Here is a 16702-nt window from a genome sequence, read left to right as displayed (position 1 = left end):
AGAAGTGAAAACATCGCCGTCGATGGCTTCAATATAGGCGTCAAATGTAGATTTCCATTGCTTCCAGGGCATAGGAGGAGGCCCTGGAGACTGTAAAAAAGGAGGTGGCGAGGCTACCTTTTCCATTTGCGTGGGGAGTTGCTGCCACTAAATTCTTATTGAAAAATTGTAGACCTTCTAATTTCTTGGTTATTTATTTTATTTTTTTTATAATGTGCCCTTGAAAATATTCAGCTGCTTCAATGGTGTATTTTTTTTTTTTTTTCTTTTTGATAATTTACTATTCCTTAGCAGTGCTTTGTGAAGTCATAATGCCCTTAATTCTGAATCTGCCCGGGATGGAGGTGAGGACGTCATAATACATTCAGGAAGAACCAGCATGAGAGTTCCAGTGACAGCGCGCGTGTATGGAGAACTTCAGTGGCAGCGCGCGTCACAATGAGCATGCAGGTACGCGGGTGCTGACGCGCGTTGGAATAGAAGGGAGCGAGATCGCGTGTTTGGCTTGCGGAAGAGCAGGCGCGTCTGCTTACTTTTAAATGTTTCAGGGTCTAAAGTTCGCGCAAGCGATAATAAATCAGGGCAGAGCAGCGGAAAGCAGTTTTAAATCCATAAAACACTCACAGTCTACGGTATTGTTGCCGTGTGGGAACCGCTCCTCATTTATTTCTTTTTCCATCAAACATTTTCGAGGCTTCAGATGAAAGCGGGCTTCAGATGAAAGCGGAGCGATTACACGGCAGGATAGGGAAGTAGCAGGGCGCTGGACCTCGTCGCCAGTGAAAAGAAGAGAGATCACACGGGGTTGAAGTGGAGTCTCTTTAATCAGGTCCAGACACCAGCTCTCCCGGCAGCAACTGCCGTCCAGGAGTTCCACAACAGGAGTTCCACAATTACCAGCATGACATACATCACGAGCACGCTCGTGCAACATCATTAAAGAAACAATGTACCATCCCAACACCTGGTCCCTCCCGCTCCCTCCGTTACCCGGTTCCCCCTTTCTTAAGGTGCAGAAGGTTACGGAAACGGCCCCGTACCTGACTGAGCCACACGTCTTCCTGTACGTGGCTGGGCAGTGCGTGGGTCCGTTGGCCTCCTGGCTTCTCCCTCGGCGGGGTCGTACTCTCTCTCTCTTCCGGGTCCTCCTTTTCTTCGACGACACCTCCTGGTGATAGGTTGATTTCCGCTGATGTCAGAGGGGCGGAGTCTCGATCAAGGGAGTCCAGGCTTTCCTTAAAGGGCCCGGACCAATCCTGCAGGGAAGACGGACAGTCAGTCACGGGGAGCGATCCTGTTGCATTCGTGACCCGGTGACAATACTGTAAGTTATTTAAGAAATCTATAATTTAGGAAGACTGCTTATGCAAAGAAAAAATAAAGATGGAAGATTGTGCAGTTAATATAGTTTTCAAATTATAACCTTAAAAAGGTTTGCTGTTTATTTAGACCGAACATAATCAAATATGTTTAACTTTAAAAAAATATTTAATTCTGTGACTCTTTGGCGCTACATAAAGACACCTGCAGTGATGGCATTAACCGATTGAGGTTTCATATGCATTAACTAAATTCATTTTCAAGCATTAAGTTAACTAATTTGCTGCATTTCCAAGCAACTTATTAGTTTCAATATTTTGTTGCCATTTTTATTTCGAAATAACGTTTACTGGTGTTTTCACTTACTTCTTGAAAGTTGAGTCTATACACATGCATTTATTTACAAGTTAGCTTTCTAATGTTATTAGAGTTGGATGATTATCACAATTCTTAAGTTATAGGCTTCAAGAGGACTGCATATTTGTTGTACATATCAATTGTTTAACATGTTCAATACACATCACAGGATGACCAAGTATATGATTATTGCCACCAAAAGCAATTTCAGTCTATTCATATGCATGTACCTAGACCTGGATATAGCTTCATTTCGTGTTCGTTAAAGGTTTAGTGTATCCATGCATGACTCAATCTTTCAGGAGCAGATAGCAAGAAAAAAGGCATATGGAAAAATCTACATAACACATATATATATATATATATATATATATATATTTCAATCACACATCTTAATACTGTTTAAATATACATGAATACACTTTTAAGAAAATCTTTTATTCAAAATTACAGCAAACAGTACTCAGTTCACCAACCACTTCTGCCCAGTATTTTTATAGACGGCGCATGACCAGGTCATGTGATAAAAGTCCGCGGGCTCCTCCGCACATCGTGGGCACCTTGGGGTTGGTAGACATCCTGCTTGGTATAACCTGGCAGAGATGAGGTATGCACAATGGAGATAGTAGAGTTGGATCAGTCTCAGTCTGGCTGAGACGGTTGTCACCCGGGGGGCCATAAGGACGTCCCTCCAGTCTTCATCTTCCATAGGTTCCAGACTTCATTCCCATTGGTCCGAAAGTGATCTAACATGGTGGGAGAGTTATTGATGAGGGATTTATAGATCTGGGAGACCCCTCCCTTTCCCAGTTCCCCCATAAGTATTTTCTCTTCCAAGGGCTGAACTCAGGAAGTGTGGATCCCCTGGGTATGTCTGTCAAAAGCGCGTGTTGAAGCTGCAGGTATTTGTGAAATTAAGTGGTGTTAAGGAAGTATGTGTGTTGCAGGCCCCTGAAACGTTCGGAGTTGACTTCCCTTCCAGACATCTCTGACTTGGGTGATTCTGATAAAGTCCCATTACTGGAATCCCTCCAACCATGCCACCTCTCCCACCCACGTACCCTGCCACAAAGGTGTTTGCACTGTGATTTTAGCCTCCCAGCGGGTATAACAGTGCACCAAGCTGGAAGGCCTGATCTGTTGACAGCATGGATATGGTGAGGAATTGGCGAACCATAAAGCATTGCTTGGAACTGCGAGAATCCCATCTTCTCAAGCTCTAGTTGCCGGGTATGCCTAGCCTCCTGAAAACCAATCATTGATCACCAATAGAAGTGTGGCTATATAATAGAGGTAGAGATTGGCCATTCCCATGCCCCCATCATATGGAGCTATTTGGCAGTGGCCATTGACATTTGTGATCTTGAATTCCCGCAAAAGAATGAGATAGACGTTTCGTCCAGGGCACAAATCCATTGCTGCGGTAGATGGAGAGGTATATTCTGCAATATGTATAGGAATCAGTAGCGTATCATCATATTATACAGTGCGATTTTCCCCATCGGGTTCAAGGGGAGGGTTTGCCACTCCTGCAGATCCTACTTGGATCTTTTAAGTAGTGAGGCCAGGTTAAGGACCAGGTTAGTTCCGGGCTTATTGCCACCAAGATCCCCAGGTAGCAAAAAGTCAGACGTCCGATTGGAATGTTTGTTTGCCTCTCCATGCATTCCCGGGAAATGTGTAGTGGAACCAGTATGGATTTGTCCTTGTTAATTTTCAGTCTTGAAGTTTCACCAAAGAGTTAAAGGATTTGCATGCATCGGGGGCCCTTACGAGCAGGTTCTGCCATGATTGGAAGCACGTCATCTGCATACAAGTCAATATGTTCTTTGTGGGACGTGTTCCATCGCCATCCCTGGTTTTGAGCGTCACATCGAATGAGTTGGGCCAAAGGTTCTGTGCTTGCTCAAAAAGTAAGGGGGTGAGGGTACATCCCTGCCTCGTTCTGAGGCTTATGCAGAATTCTTCCAACAGGACCCCGTTGGTCAGGACCCGGGCCGATGGATTGGAATATAACACCTTCACAAGTCCTCTGAAGTATGGGCCAAAGCCCGCACGGATCAGTATGGTTTCCAGGTAGCACCAATCCACCGTATCAAAGGCCTTCCCGAAATCTATTACCAGGTAGCACCAATCCACCGTATCAAATGCCTTCTCAAAATCTATTAACAAGAGGGCCAAGTTCGTCTGGAAGAGATGGCGGAGCGCCGAGGCCACATGCAAACGTCTCAGGCAATGTCTCGTACTACGGGGGGCATGAACCCGCCTTGATCAGAGTGTATTAGGGTCATGATTACCCTCTTAAGGCGGGTCGCAAGAATAGTGGCATCAAGTTTTACTTCGATATTGATAAGTGAAATTAGGTGGTAGGCCGAGCACAAAGTGGAGGAGGGGGTCTGTTTTAGGGATTACTGTGATTGTCGCCACGTCTATGTCTCGTGGGAGGCCTCCTTTCTCCGCTGTCTCCTTATATACCACCTGAAGGTGTGGTGTCAAAAGCTCTCTGAATGCCAAATAGTACTCGACTGGATAGCCATCGGGCCCTAGAGTCTTGCCCTTGGCCAGCGTTGAGATGGCCTGACTAATTTAATCCTGAGTGAGAGGCTGATCCAGCAATTGAGTATCCATCTCAGACAATCTCCAGAGTGGAACGTCCCGCAGAAAGTCTGACCTAGGATTTGGGCCCTAGTTGGGCGTGCTCTGGAATAGAGATGTTTGTAGTTAGACGCAAATGTCTGGGCAACCGTCTCTGGCATCTGTTGTGTGTTACCGTCCACATCCACTATTTCGGGAATAATCCTATTAGATAAAGGGCAGGATGCTAGCGAGTAGAGGAGCTTACCTCCCAACCCTATACCCGGGCTGTGGAGGACCTTCACCTCTGTTTGGCTGACTCTAGGGAAATGTGACTAATTTCCTCACGAGTGGGGTCTCACTGGTGGGCCACATTACCACCCGTCAGCGCGTTCCCGGCCTGTTCCAACTGGGCTGCACAGACCTCCAATTGGGAAAGGCGTTTGTCTTGGGCCTGGTGCGTCTTTTTGGTATATCCTTTGGTAAAGCCTCTGACCATCAATTTGCTGGCCGCCCAGAGCGTACCAGGGGAGGTGAGTGATCCCTTGTTCTGTTGGAAATATTGCTTAAGCTCCTCCTTTATTTCTTATTTGCAGTCTCTGTGCTGCAGGAAGCAGGTATTAAGTCGCCAGATTGGGCGAAGAGCGTGGGTAATCAATCAATCAATCAATCAATCATAGCATTTGTATAGCGCACTACTCACCCGGAGGGTCTCAAGGCGCTTGGGGGAAGGGGGGTCTGCTATTGCTCGAACAGCCAGGTCTAGAGTTGTCTCCTGAAGGCGAGATGGTCCTGGGTCAGCCGAAGGTGGGTGGGGAGGGAGTTCCATGTCTTGGCCGCCAGGTAGGAGAAGGATCTTCCTCCGGCGGTGGCTCTTCGGATGCGTGGTACGGCGGCGAGGGCAAGGCTTGTCGAACGTAGCTGGTGGGTGGGCGTGTAGAAGGTCAAGCGGTCGTTGAGGTACTTGGGGCCCAGGTCGTGGAGGGACTTGTGTGCGTGGGTGAGGAGTCTGAACGTGATTCTCTTGCTGACGGGGAGCCAGTGCAGGTCCCTCAGGTGGCCGGAGATGTGGCTGCGTCGGGGGATGTCCAGGATGAGTCGGGCGGAGGCGTTCTGGATGCTTTGGAGTCTTTTCTGTAGCTTGGCTGTGGTTCCGGCGTAGAGGGTGTTTCCGTAGTCCAGTCGGCTTGTGACGAGTGCCTGGGTGACCGTCTTCCTGGTTTCGGTCGGGATCCATCGGAAGATCTTGCGGAGCATGCGTAGGGTGTTGAAGCATGATGAGGAGACGGCGTTGACTTGTCTGGTCATCGAGAGGGAGGAGTCCAGGATGAAGCCCAGGTTGCGTGCATGGTCTGTTGGCTTGGGTGCGCTGCCTAGGGCCGGGGGCCACCAGGAGTCGTCCCAGGCGGAGGGCGAAGGTCCCAGGATGAGAACTTCCGTATTGTCTGAGTTCAGTTTCAGGCGGCTGTTCTTCATCCACTCGGCGACGTCTTTCATCCCTTCGTGTAGGCTAGTTCTTGCGGTGGCGGGGTCTCTGGTGAGGGAGAGGATCAATTGGGTGTCGTCGACGTAGGAGATGATGTTGAGGTTGTGTTGGCGTGCGATGGCTGCAAGGGGTCTCATGTAGACGTTGAAGAGGGTGGGGCTGAGTGATGATCCTTGCGGTACGCCGCAGATGACTTCGGTGGCCTCGGATCGAAACGGGGGGAGGCGGACTCTCTGTGTTCTTCCGGCGAGGAACGAGATGATCCATTCCAGTGCCTTCTCTTGGACACCTGTGTTGCTGAGGCGTTGGACTAGGGTGCGGTGGCAGACAGTGTCGAACGCTGCTGAGAGGTCCAGGAGGATGAGGGCCGCTGTTTCCCCGTTGTCGAGCAGGGTTCTGATGTAGTCGGTGGCTGCGATGAGGGCGGTCTCGGTGCTGTGGTTGGCTCGGAAACCGGACTGCGAGGGGTCAAGGGATCCGTTCGTCTCGAGGAAGGCGGCAAGCTGTCTGTTGATGGTCTTCTCGATGACTTTGGCGGGAAAAGGGAGGAGCGAGATGGGGCGAAAGTTCTTGAGGTCGGTGGGGTCCGCTGTTGGTTTCTTCAGTAGGGCGCTGAGCTCGGCGTGTTTCAAGCTCTCCGGGAAGGTGGCGGTGTTGAAGGAGATGTTGATGATGTCCAGGAGTTGGGGTGCGATGATGGAGTCGGCCTTGTTGAAGACGTGGTGAGGGCAGGGGTCGGTTGGAGATCCGGAGTGGATGGTGTTCATCGTGCGGGCTGTGTCTTCGGTAGTCACCGTGGTCCATGTGCGGAGGGTGGCGGTGGGGGGCGTTGGTTCGACGGTAGGGTGCGTGGATGGTGCGCTGAAGCTGTTGTGGATGTCGGCGATCTTGCGGTGGAAGAACGAGGCGAGAGAGTCGCAGAGGTCTTGTGAAGGAGTGATGTCGTTGTTGCCGGTGCTGGGGTTGGAGAACTCCTTGACGATGCTGAAGAGTTCCTTGCTGTCGTGGACGTTGTTGTCCAGTCGTTCCTTCAGTGTTTTCTTCTAGGTGGTGCGGATGAGCTGGTGGTGCTTGCGGGTGGCTTGTTTGAGGGTGGTCATGTTGTCTGTGGTCTGGTCGAGGAGCCAGGCTTTCTCGAGGGTGCGGCAGTTCTTCTTGGAGTCCTTGAGTTCGTCGGTGAACCAGGTGGCTTTCTTGCTTCTGGGTCTACTGGGAGGGTTCTTCAGTGGCGCGAGGTCGTCTGCGCAGGCGGTCAGCCACTGTGTGAAGTTGCGGGCTGCTTCGTTGGGGTCCGTTGTGCTGGCGGGCGGGTTCTGGCTGAGGGAGGTGGTGAGCTGCTCGGCGGTGATCTTGCTCCAGCTCCTGTGAGGAGCCTGTTGCGGGTGGTGGTGGGTCGTTGTTCTTCTGAAGCTGAAGTGGACGCAGCTGTGGTCGGTCCAGTGAAGTCCGGTGGAGTGGCTGAAGGTGATGTGCTTGCTGGATGAGAAGACTGGGTCAAGCGTGTGGCCTGCGTAGTGAGTGGGGGTGTTGACCAGTTGCTTGAGTCCGAGGTTTGCGAGGTTGTCCAGCAGGGCGGCGGTGTTGCGGTCCTTGTTGTTTTCCAGGTGGAAGTTAAGGTCCCCTAGGAGGATGTAGTCCGCGGAGGGGAGGGCGTGCGGGCTGATGAAGTCCGTGATGTCTTCGCTGAATTGTGTGCGTGGTCCCGGGGGTCTGTAGACGAGGGTGCCTCTGAGGGTTGTCTTAGGGTCGGTGTGTATCTGGAAGTGGAGGTGCTCGGCGGCGGGGAAGGTGTCGTTGGAGTCGGTCGTGATGCGGATGGTGTTCTTGGGTACGATGGCGATGCCTCCTCCAGTCTGGTTGATGCGGTCCCTCCGGGTGATCTTGTATCCGTCCGGGATGGCGATGGCGATGTCGGGCGCTGAGGAGGCGTTCATCCAGGTTTCCGTGAGGAAGGCGACGTTTGGTGATGTGGTGTCGAGCAGGTTCCAGAGTTCGACGGCGTGTCTGTGGACGGAGCGGGTGTTAAGCAGGATGCACTTCAGGTGGTTGCTGCGGGTGCTCGGCTTGGCGGGTGCGGTGCAGGTCCGGAGGCAGGTGAATTTGCAGGCTTGGCAGGTGAGGGGTCCGTGGGTGCGTTTCGGGGTGGCTCGGTAGCAGGCGGGGCTTCGGCCGGCGTTGAGTGCGTTGAGGGTGGCGGCGTTGTAGGTCCGTTGTGTGGGCAGGCGACTACGGGGACCAGGGGTTCTGGCGCTGGGCGCGGTCCAGGCACGGACGGGCATAGACGGGCTTGCCTTTGGCGCACAATCGGCGCGCCCGCTGCGTGTGACCGCTGCGCGTCCGTGCGGTCGCCATTTAAGGCCAAGTGGGAGGGAGGAGCAGCTGGGAGGCAGGAGCGGGGAGGACACGGAGAAAGGAGGGGTGGCCGCGAGAACGGCGGCGGGAAGCGGGGAGCGGGGCTAGACAGGCAAAACGGTAGATGCACACAATTACAACAAAATGACAACAAAATTACAACAGAGACCAAGATACAGCAGGGGTACAATACAGGGAGCCAGTGGCAGTAATACCAGCTAGGGGAGCAGGAAAACGGCAGATCGAGACTACGAGTAGCAGCGAGGGGCACACGAGGGGCACACACACCGCTGGGGGGCCGTGCGGCGCGGGGGTGTCCTGAGAACAGCTCACACTCACCTGCGCCGCGCGGTCGCCATTTAAGGCCAAGTGGGAGGGAGGAGCAGCTGGGAGGCGGGAGCGGGGAGGACACGGAGAAAGGGGGCGTGGCCGCGAGAACGGCGGCGGGAAGCGGGGAGCAGGGCTAGACAGGCAAAATGGTAGATGCACACAATTACAATAAAATTACAACAAAATTACAACAGAGACCAAGATACAGCAGGGGTACAATACAGGGAGCCAGTGGCAGCAATACCAGCTAGGGGAGCAGGAAAACGACAGATCGAGACTGCGAGCAGCAGCGAGGGGCACACGAGGGGCACACACACCGCTGGGGGGCCATGCGGCGCGGGGGTGTCCTGAGAACAGGTCAAACTCGCCTGCGCCGCGCGGTCGCCATTTAAGACCAAGTGGGAGGGAGGAGCAGCTGGGAGGCGGGAGCGGGGAGGACACGGAGAAAGGGGGCGTGGCCGCGAGAACGGCGGCGGGAAGCGGGGAGCGGGGCTAGACAGGCAAAACGGTAGATGCACACAATTACAACAAAAGTACAACAAAATTACAACAGAGACCAAGATACAGCAGGGGTACAATACAGGGAGCCAGTGGCAGCAATACCAGCTAGGGAGCAGGAAAACGGCAGATCGAGACTGCGAGCAGCAGCGAGGGGCACACGAGGGGCACACACACCGCTGGGGGGCCGTGCGGCGCGGGGGTGTCCTGAGAACAGTAGTTCTCCCTATGTCCAGAAGTAGTGGTGAGTAGTGGACGCTTGTGATCTGGCGACAGTGTGGGGCGTGCATGAACATTAAATCGATATGTGAGGGTATGATGGGCAACAGATGTATGCGTGTACTGGCGGAGGTGTGGGTTCCATACTATTTAGACATCGCATACTCTTAGATGGGAGACCCATTCCGTGAGCTTCTTGGCATACAATCGCCGCTGAGGAGAGGGGCGCCGAAGGCGTTCCATTCCAGGTTCTTTACTGCATTGAAGTCTCCCCAACCACTGGTATACCCTGGGGAAGAGAAGTCAGTAAAGTTGTGAGATCATAGAGAGAGGGCTCAAGGACTACTGTAGGTACGTAGATCATGATCAAGTTGAGGGCACCTTCCCCCACTGCTCCGGTGAGGGCCAAGAAGCGGCCCATAGGGTTGCTGAGTTCTTTAGTGACTACAAAGGGAAAGGAGCGACGGAGGAGGATTGCCACTCCTCGGGACCGTCATGTGACTCCCGTATTAAACACCCTGGATAAAATATCTTGTCGAGCTAGGAATAGACAGTGGTTACCTAGTAAGTGGATTTTCTACAACATGAGTGCGTGGTTAGCGAAATTGAAGATCGCAGCACATTTCACCTTGTCCAGGAGACTATTGCTGTTTCAGGAGACAATGCGTAGGGATTCTAGGTCAAGATGGGGTGTCGCCAAGGGCAGTACTGATAGGCAGGCTGCAATAGTTGGCCCGGAGCATGGTTGGGCCCTTCTGTGTGATGGCTATGGGTTTGGAGCACTGATGCCTCTGAATCAATGCCAGCGCGTTAGTGGTGTAGGCATGTCATGTCGTGTGTCTCGATCAACAAGAAGAGATAAACAAGAACAAGCAACTAAAATCCTGAACAAGCCCCTCTCCCCATACTTCTTCTCTTGAAGCATCTGTTGCCCTGAAAAGGAAATCAAAAACAGGTTCAAATATTGCACTTTTAGGAGGGAGTGGTGGATCCCCCCTTGTCGATAGATGTGTGAATGTTCAGGAGTCCGGAGGTGTTTGTGGCCGTCGAGGCCATCACTTGGCAGCAACTGCTACCTTCAGGTGCCATCGTTCATATTACTGGGCTGCTGATTTCTTCAATCGTTGGCATCGAGATCGGGTCCGTGCCATCCCCTCACTTGTTTCTCGCTCCTGCCATAGAGCTTGTGGTCTCATCTCCGCGGAGGAGCTAGATGTGCTTCTCGTGGTCACCTCGGGTGATAAGGATTTCTTCCTGCTTGCCAGGAGCGGGTGCGTCGCCCCTACGGTTTCAGCGGTCATCCTGCTACGATACTAGACTGCCTCCATGTGGGGGAGGAGGAGCTCCTGTTGTGTCTGGTCAGGGGATGTTCCTCTGCAGCCCAGGTCCACACCACTTCAGGGGAATCAAACAAGAGGCTTTGGTTGTTGTGAATTACCTTGAGGCGAGCCGGAAACAGGAGCCGGTATGAAAGACTGGCACGCAGCTTATGCTTGACTGCAGTGTATGATCTCTGTTGCACTTGTACCTCCTTGTTATAATCAGGGAATATCATAACTTTGTTCCCTTGGTAAGAAAGATTGGTTTGAGAACTCGCTTCCTGTAGAATGGCATCTCTGTCTTTGAAGTTGAGGATGCGCCCTATGATGGGCCTGTGCAGGGCTCCAGGTGACGGTTGGGGTGGGAGCGCGCGATGATCCCTCTCCACCACAAACCGTGTTGAGAGGCTGTCTGTTGGCATCCACGTCTTGACCCAGATTTCTATGAATGTCGCCAACTTAGTGGGTTCTACCCCTTCCTGAATGCCCACAAGGTGGAGGTTATTGCGGCAGGAACGGTTTACTGCTCTTCTGTGTAGCTCAGCTGTGTGTGAGGAGCTTTGAAACTTGACCTTTAATTGTTGCAACTTCATCTTCCACAGAGGATAAACAGGATTCCCCCTCTGAGATCCTCACTGTAGCATTGTAGAGATTCTGTTGGATGACTGCCATATCAACACCCACTTAACCGATCTTAGTTTCCACTGAATCCTGTAACAAACCGATTGTCTGAAGAATAGTGGCCACTTCTCCCTCAGGTATCGGGGTCTTGTTTGTGGTTGCAGCATTATTGGCCCCACCACTTGTGGCAAATTGTGCAATGAGAGTCTCCGATGGAGGCGGCCACGCTTGTCTTTCCTTGCCCATGGCTTGCACTGATCTTGTTCACCCTGTTGTCCCTGATGTATGGCTGTCAAGCACAGCCAGCCAAGGGCTAGGGGTGTCTGGGGAGTCTCTCACAGTTCCTCTTGAGCGCTGCTTCAGCTGTCCTCTCTCGCTTCTCCGATAAGGCGCAAGCTTAGCACTTGATGCGTTCTATGGGACAGGGATACAATCTCTCCTTGTAGACCCCCCTTTGCCCAATGCCTGATTCCTTTTGCATTGTTCCTTAGCCGCCTTCCTGCCCTAGCTTCTATTTTGTACTTAGGCAGGACTTAGATTTACGTTGCTGCTGGTGGTGCTATCTGCTTCGTTGGGCTACAGGATGGGGCTATCTGGCTACATTCGGATTGAATTTGGGGGTTCCCCTTCCTTCAGTGGGGGCTGGAGTGGGTCTGAGTCATTCCGGATCTTGGTCCTTTGGAACCATGTGCCAGCAGGGACCCAAAGGGGGGGACACAAACCAGACCTCAGTGCACAGTCTCCGCTCCCAATGTGTCCCTGGGGCCGTGGTCTCTCGCCCCGGGATCTGGTGTTACTTGCTCTCAAATGCAATGTGCGGGGCCCCGCGCAGATACAGGTCCGGGGCAGCACAGAGGTCAAAGGGGAGCAAGCCCTGAGCGGAGCTCCCCCCCAAGGTTCCACCTTCAGCCTGCCTAAGTCGCTCCATAACCCCTAAAGGTGTGCCACGGTAGGCACCATCGCAGTTAGGCTGCCTCACTCCACTGCAGGGGCCTTTCTCTGATGCCCCTCTGGTGTTGCCCCAGGCCCTTTCCCCTTGGCGCTACACGCAAAGGGAGTCTATCTTACCCGGGGATCCGCCTCTGCTCCCCAGTTCACGTGGCTTCCGGCCGGGCCCCCACAGGGACGCCCAGTAAGCCATACCCCAGGTGAACCACCTTTGTTCCTTCGGCAGGCGTAGGTGGTCGGCTCCAGATATATAATGGGCCTTCTGTTGGCGGTTGCGGTCGCCTGTTTGCAGGACATGTCCCAGGGCTGAATCTAGGCATCCAGCACGGAGTTAGAAAAGGTAATGTAAAAGTAACTTATTTATTTATACCTGCAATGTATTGAAAAAGCCTATTCATTCCAGTGTACTGTATTTGCTAAGTATTGCTTACTACTGCTCCCCTGTAAATCAAACAAAGTACAATTGCTATTGCATTTTCAAACTGTTCTATATCCAGTAACTTATTACTGAAAATTATTTAATGCTTACCTGTATCAGCCTTGCTTGGTTCTAAAAATAAACAACAGTATATTTTTACACAACAATTGTCCTAGAGTTCAGTTCTTGAGTGTGTGAATTAATTTGCTGACTGAGTGTGTACATCAAATGCTTAACACTGTCCTCTGATACTGCCCCAACTTAAAAAACTACACAGCATGTTTGCACATGTCACCTCAGGCCCCGCCCCCTCCCTTCACCACTGTGCAAACGGGCCCGTGGCGCATTTTAAGGTGGGGGATTAAGTCCCCTTGATTCCTGAGGGGCCCTGGGGTCCAACAAGCCCACCAGGCACCTCCAGTAAGCGCCACAGAGAGGTGTAAAAAGGGGCATGACCTGGACCACCTCTCTGCAACACAGCGCAGTGGCACTTACTGGAAGCACCTGGTGGGCTAGTTGGCCATGGGGGTGGCGGTCCCCAGGGCCATCAGAGGCTCCAGGAGGGGGCCGTGTGGCCCCCCTCCCAACATCTGGACAACCCTGGGGAAGTGGTGGTCCCCAGGCCTCGGGAGTCCGTTACAGACCCTGAAATTTAAATATTAGTGCCCCGGGGAGGTGGTGGTCCCCGGGGGTGTGGGAGGCTCGAGCCCCCCCACACAGGTATATATATATTTTTTTAAAGAAGACCCGGGGTGGTGGTCCCCGGGCTGCGGGGGCAGTTTGCCCCCTGTGATTATAATTAATGAAAGCCCCGGGGAGGTGGTCCCCGGGACTGGAGGGGCCTTGGAGGCCCCCAAACTTTAATAAAACAAGCCCAGGGGTGGTGGCGGTCCCTGGGCTGCGGGGGGGGGCCGTGTGCCCCCGCAAATATTTATTGAAAGCCCCTGGGGGTGGCGGTCCCCGGGGCAGTGTGGGGGGAATCGGGCCCCCCCCACACATTTTTTTTATTGCCCCTGGGACCTGGCCCACCCGGGAGCTTCAATTAAAGGAAGCGCGGGAAGCCGTGCTTTTGGTTTTTTTTTATTTTCTCAGCTGGATTCGCGCAACCAGCGTGAATTTGGCCTATTTTTTTTAAAACAAAATGCTTGTTTGGGCCCTGGGGTTCCTTGTGGGATCCTCTGAGCAGGCCTAGGGGGTCAGGGTGTTTCTACTCTGCCCCGTTTTCTTGTTTTTTGCGCCAGCTTCCCTGTTTTCTTGTGCCTCGGTTACCGAGGCACAAGATGGCTGCCAACACTTCCTGGTTTGGAGTGTTGACAGCCTATTAGAATAAAGCTCGTGGTCGGTAGGGTCCGCGGATCCTCCATGCCTCTACATATCGAAACTTTTTTATTTTTTGATTTCCTCAGCAACTACTGAACGGATTTACACCATTTACAAAAAGGGCTCTTTCTGAACCAAGGACTACCTTTGTGCCAAATTTGGTGTAATTCCGTTCAGCAGTTTCGGCTATAACTGTGTCTAAAGTTTCCTATGGGAAATTGATTTTCCAACCTCTATTTTTTAAATGTCTCAGGAACCACTGAACGGATTTACACCATTTAAAAAAAAAGTCTCTTTCTGAACCAAGGGCTACCTTTTTGCCAAATTTTGTGTAATTCCGTTTAGTAGTTCGGGCTGTAGCCGTGTCTAAAGTTTCCTATGGGAATTAAGATGGAGAGAACACGTTTAGGGACCCCCCTTTTTTCTCGGCCCCTGCTAGTCAAATCACATGGAAACTTTCAAGATAGGAGCTGACTGGAACAGGCCATATGTTTTGAAAATTTCGCAAAGATTCGTCAACCGGCGCCAAAGTTATTGGGAACAGAAAAAACGCTTTTTGAATAGAAACAAGGTCCTAACTATAACTACCTCCTGGCTACTGCCAGTAGGTTTTATCCATATCCATACTAATATTATAAAGAGAGAGCCCAAACCTTTGAGGCGGGTAATCTCAGTAACCACAGCACCAATCACAACACCCAATACAGCGTTGGAAAGGGCAGTTGCAGCAGAAGGACATAGGCTATGCACACGGCCACCATATTTATAAATTTATTTATTTATTTTGCAGAGTTTTATATAGCGCGAACTTGACCCAAACTGAATCAGGTATCAGAGTGCTTTACATAGCACCAGTTACGTTACATGAGAACACACATTCTTTTTTGTTAGGCATGGGGTGATTAAGTGATTTGCCCAGAATCACAGGATGTTTGGCGTTGTTACCAAGACTCGAACACAGATCCCCAGGTCCAAGGTCGAGCAACTCCTCTATACATTTAAAAGGTAAAAGTATAGGTAAAAGAACCGTGCCAGCAAAGTAGTCCATTGTGGGCGTGTCTGCGTTGTGCTGTGGGCATTGGCTGGGGGCATGACTAACGCTGAGGGCGTGTGGTACGGCCATCACATCGTGGGCTGTGGGCGTGTGCTGGGGGCGTGACAAATGCTGGGGGTGTGACAAACACTGGGGGCGTGTGTCGGGCCTTCATGCCATGTGAGTCGTACATACAAGCACCAATTACGTTGCTGCGCAGCATCAAGGGGCACGCTGGGGGCGTGAGAAATGCTGGGGGCGTGTGTCCGGCCTTCATGCCATGTGAACGCAATTGCGCCGCATCAAGGGGCACGCTGGGGGCGTGTGCTACGTTCCGCCCTTGATGCCATGTGGGTCATACATTAATTAGAAGATCGTCTGCTGTGGCCTTGTGCTGGGGGCGTGACAAACACGTTCACCTGGAGGCCTGGTAAGTAACGTTACTGCAGCCTCTCCTGTGCGCTGTTACTGAACTCTCTCATTCAACGAAATTACACTCGCCTGCTACCATCAACCAGGGCTCTAGCCGGGCTCAGGCGGCGGATAATTACACTAATTACACGCGCCTGATAACATCAACCAGGGCTGCAGCTGGGCCTCAAGCGGGGGAACACGCACCTCCTAACATCAAACAGGCCTGTATCTGGGCCTCAAGAGGGGGAACACGCAAATGAGCGTGTCTGCGGGGACAATTACTGCAGCCTTTCCTACTCGCTGTCACTCAACTCTCTCATTAAACGGATTTACCCGCGGCTGATAACTCTCTCATTCAACGACATTACACGCGCCTGCTAACATCAACCAGGGCTGTAGCCTGGCTCAGGCGGCGGATCACTACACCAATTACACGCGCCTGCTAACATCAACCAGGGCTGCAGCTGGGCCTTCTCCGTCCCTATTCTAATGAAACAAAAAATGTTGTCTACCGCGAGATTTTTAAATAAATTGCCCTTGCCAAATACACACATTACACACATTCTATTTCATACCCGGACAACGTCCGGACGGGCTGCTATATATATACAGTATAACTTTACTAGTTTCGAAACGTTGGTGGGGGGTGAATGGTGGCGGATTTCACTATGCTTGAATAAACAAGCTTTATGAAAGTTCCTGTCTTCTGGAGTGCGGTCTTCTTCCTTGCTGTTAAATTAAATATAAGGCTTTGTCTGGCCTCGAGATCGGCACCTGCTAGGAAAGAGCGCACCGGTATCAGACTGTTTGATATATATATATATATATATATATATATATATATATATATATATATATATCTATATCTTGTCTCTAAGGTTGACTTTACAACTACCACCATAAGGGATTGTTTGGACTGATACAAGGTGCTCACTAGAATAGTGAACATCATACATCAGGCCAACTTCTCACTATATATATATATATATATATATATATATATATAGTGAGAAGTTGGCCTGATGTATGATGTTAACATCATACATCAGGCCAACTTCTCACTATATATATATATATATATATATAGTGAGAAGTTGGCCTGATGTATGATGTTCACTATTCTAGTGAGCACTTTCTATCAGTCCAAACAATCCCTTATGGTGGTGGTTGTAAAGTCAACCTTATAGACAAGCTATTCTAGTGGTAGCATGGACTAAGCAGTCTTAGGCTTAACTCAAGAGGGCATGTGAAGCCAGCTGTTTTACCATATGCAATCCTGTAATATCAAATGAAAGGACACCACACAAGTTATATATTATAAAAATATATGTATTTATTACTAGAATAATCCTCTGTACTCTTTATGAGTGCAGAGGCACAAGCGTTTAAACAAAAGCACAGTTAAACATACAAAAGTTGCACAATTATGGATAGGCCCGGTGGCCACTCAAACCACATATTAAATAAGTGGTATAAGAACCGCCGTTCGAACA

This window comes from Lissotriton helveticus, chromosome 1_1 (genome assembly GCF_964261635.1).
Source record: "Lissotriton helveticus chromosome 1_1, aLisHel1.1, whole genome shotgun sequence".
NCBI classification, from domain to species: domain Eukaryota; kingdom Metazoa; phylum Chordata; class Amphibia; order Caudata; family Salamandridae; genus Lissotriton; species Lissotriton helveticus.
This window is presented reverse-complemented; position numbering follows the sequence as displayed.